The sequence below is a fragment of the Myotis yumanensis genome, unplaced genomic scaffold, assembly GCF_028538775.1.
Source record: "Myotis yumanensis isolate MYYU_CA2020_CCGP unplaced genomic scaffold, mMyoYum1.0.hap1 SCAF_3, whole genome shotgun sequence".
NCBI classification, from domain to species: Eukaryota; Metazoa; Chordata; class Mammalia; order Chiroptera; family Vespertilionidae; genus Myotis; species Myotis yumanensis.
The window spans coordinates 211,335,684-211,339,176 of NW_027223754.1; positions in this window are offsets into that span (position 1 = coordinate 211,335,684).

The window sequence follows — 3,493 nt, forward strand, 5'->3', positions numbered from 1 at the left end:
TCCGGCCCGGGGCGTGGTCAGCGCCGCCCCGCCCGCCCGCCGTTCCCGCTGCTTCCCGGAGCCCCTGCACTGGCCGCGGCCCCCGGGCCAGAAGCAGGGAGCGCTCCCGTGCCTCCAGCCGCCCGCTCTGTGGGTGTATAACCCCATTCTCCCCGTTTAACAGACGAGGAAACTGAGGCAGGGCGGTGTCAGTGTTGGGGCGCTTCCCCTGGGTCCATCCATGAACTCCCGGCCTGCGCCCCTCAGTCTCCTGCGGTCGGTTCCTCCCGCCCATCCTCTCGCTCAGGCGGTGACCGGGTGCCCAGGCCCCTGAGCTCACCCAGATACCCCATCCCAGCCCCGGAGCGGCCCCGCAACCAGGGGCGCCCGGGATGCTCCTTCGAATGAATGAATGAATCAGAAGAGAATTCCCCCCAGGACCAGGCTGGCCCAGGCCTCCCGCGGGTCCTCCAGATCCGCCCGCCCTCGGGGCCAGCGCTGACCACAGTCATTCCCACCCCCCTCCCCCCGAAAAACAGAAACCCCGTTATGACCCTCTGCGCCCCCGGCTACTGCTGCCTCACTTTCTCATTTCTTAAAAATATGTTTATATTTCAGAGAGAGGAAAGGGAGAAGGAGAGAGAGAAAACATCAATGGTGAGAGTCACTGATCGATCCGCTGCCTCCCGCACGCCCCTTACTGGGGTTCGAGCCTGCAACCCCCGCATGTGTCCTGACCAGGAATCAAATAGTGACCTCCCCAACCACTGAGCAACCCAGGCCGGGCGCTTTCTCCTCTTTATAGCCAAAGTCCTGCCAGAGTGGTCTCCACCTGTCTGCAGGCTCTGTCCTCCCATCTTCCTATATCCCCTCTCAACTAGCACCCCCCCACACACACTAATCCACCAAATCCGACCCAGGATGCCCTTCACCAGGTCCGCGGGAGTCTCCATCCTCCTCCCCTGACACCTCCAGGGTTTCGGGGCTGCTCCCTTCCTCCTTGGAGCACCTTCCTCTCGTGGCTTCCAGACACCACCCTGGCCTCTGCTCCTCCACTTCCTGCTCCTCCCTGGCCACCCCCAGGTTCCTCTGCGGACCCTCCTCTTCGAGCCCCCCCTCCCCCAGCTCTCTACCCTGATGCTGTCACGAGGTCCCCGGCTTTGGAGACATGATCAGGAGGTGCCCACGTGTGGCCGGCAGCCACACATCTCACCTCAGCCCTCGTCCGCGTATCAGGCTCTCCCCAGGCTGCATGCAAGAACCGCTCTCACGGCATTCCTGCCTCTCCCCTGCCCCTGTCCAAACTGCACCAACAGTTGATGGTGGAACCGGGTCAGATCCCATCCCTCCTCGGCCCCAGCCCCACCAGCGGCTCCTCCCTGAACACAGAAGAGCTCTGATGCCTCCCACCTCATCCCTTCTTCTCCACCCCTGACCCGCCCAGACGCACCGGCCTCCTCGCTGTCTCTGCCTCACCCTCCCCAGGGCCTCTCTGGCTGCTTCCAGCCTGGAACAGCCTTGCCCAGATACCGACAGAGCTCCCTCCCTCACCTCCTTCAGGTTCAAGCCTCAGTGTCAGCGTCTCTGATCCCCCATTTCAACCCGGACACACCCACCCTGCACTCCCCAGGCCTGCCTTTCCGCCCTGGCCGTCCCCACACATGCGTCGCCCGCATGACATGCTTTAGCTCCGTGGGGCAGGGGTTCCTCCTGACGTGCCCACTGCTGTGTCTCCCTCCTGGAACAGCGTCTGGAACAGAGTAGCGGGCACTCAGCGAACATGTGTGGCACGAATAAACATGCGCCCTTTCACCGTTGGTAATGTTCACGATACCTTTTCTTTATGGTGGCTTTTTCGTTCCAAAAAATGCATTTGAAAAGGAACCTTTGAGTCACTGCCCTTCAGGGAGCACCATGACCACTAAGCTAGCGTAGAAGGCAGCAGCAGAAACGACAATGAATTGCCCGGTCGGCGTGGCTCAGTGGCTGAGGGTTGACCTATGAACCAGGAGGTCTAGGTTCGATTCCCGACCAGGGCACATGCCCCAGGTTTGGGCTCGATCCCCAGTGTGGGGTGTGCAGGAGGCAGCCAATCCATGATTCTCTCTCATTAGGGATGTTTCTATCTCTCTCTCCCTCTGCTTTCCTGGAGAAATGAGAATAAAGCAATGCTCTCAGGCCTGGGGGTCCGGTGCCTGTCTGAGGCTGAGCCCCTCCTGCCCACTCCTTGCTGTAAAGCGAGAGTCGCAGGCGGCCAGAGAGGTCCCAGGTCAGCACCGGCGGCCACTGGCCCCCGGACCCCCATCCAGCCGAGTGGAGAGAAGAGAACCGAGAAGGAGATGCTTTCTCCTGGGAGCCGCTGGGGCTGTGCCAGCCCCACACGCCCTTCCTGGCTCTGCCTCCAGCAGCTTGTCAAGCTCACTCCGAGGTCATCAGGCTGTCATCACTCCTGCTTTACAGACAGACTGAGGCCAAGATGGGGACTTGTCCATGCCCCCAGGTCATGTTAAAGAGGGCAGTTCCTCTGGCCCTCAGCCCTCAGCAGACCCTGAGGCCAAATCCCTTCTAGTCTGGCCTGGCCTGGCTGTTGGGGTGGTGAGGGGGAGGGAGGGCATGGAGGAAGAGGCCCTGCTCTGGCCTCAGTTTACCCATCTGTAAACTGGCCTTCCGTAGAAGTCTGCCCCCAGCTGTGTCCTTTCTCCTGCATGGGCTCTGGGTGTGCGGTCTCTCTCCTGGACTAGGAGTCGGGGGTGTGCACACTAGAGCTTCCTGGAGTCTCGCCACCACACAATGGGGGGGGGGGGGGGTCCATCTCAGAACAAAGCCCACCCCTGGGAGGCCGGGCCAGGGGTCACCCAGAGGGAACTGGGCACCCCAGGAGCCTCTGTGCCCGCGGGGCTGCCCGAGGGGCCCCTGGGCTTCCTATTACACAGCTCGGTTTAACCAGATGAGCTAGATTCTTTTCCCTCCACAGAAGAACCTTAATGGACATTTTCCAACTGCCCGCACTTTCTGCTCCGCCCAGAAGCAGTGGAGCCCCTCCCATCTTCATAAAGGAGACAAGACGAGAAAAATTGAAAACACCCCCCCTCGTGACCTTGTGACCTCGAATTCTCTCCCCCTTCAGCCAGCTCTGATCCTTCCCTTCCTGGTCCCCGCGCCCGCTCTCTGCTTCCTGTTCCTCCTGAGCCCACGGGCCTGGCCAGTGTCATAGTGACCCGCTCGCTGGCGGCCAGATCCTGTCAATATCGGATTAATGACAGATTGTTGCCGAAACCGGTTTGGCTCAGTGGATAGAGCGTCGGCCTGCGGACTGAAAGGTCCCGGGTTCGATTCCGGTCAAGGGCATGTACCTGGGTTGTGGGCACATCCCCAGTAGGAGATGTGCAGGAGGCAGCTAATCGATGTTTCTCTCTCATCGATGTTTCTAACTATCTATCCCTCTTCCTTCCTCTCTGTAAAAAATCAATAAAATATATTAAAAAAAAAAAAAAAAAAAGATTGTTAACAAAAC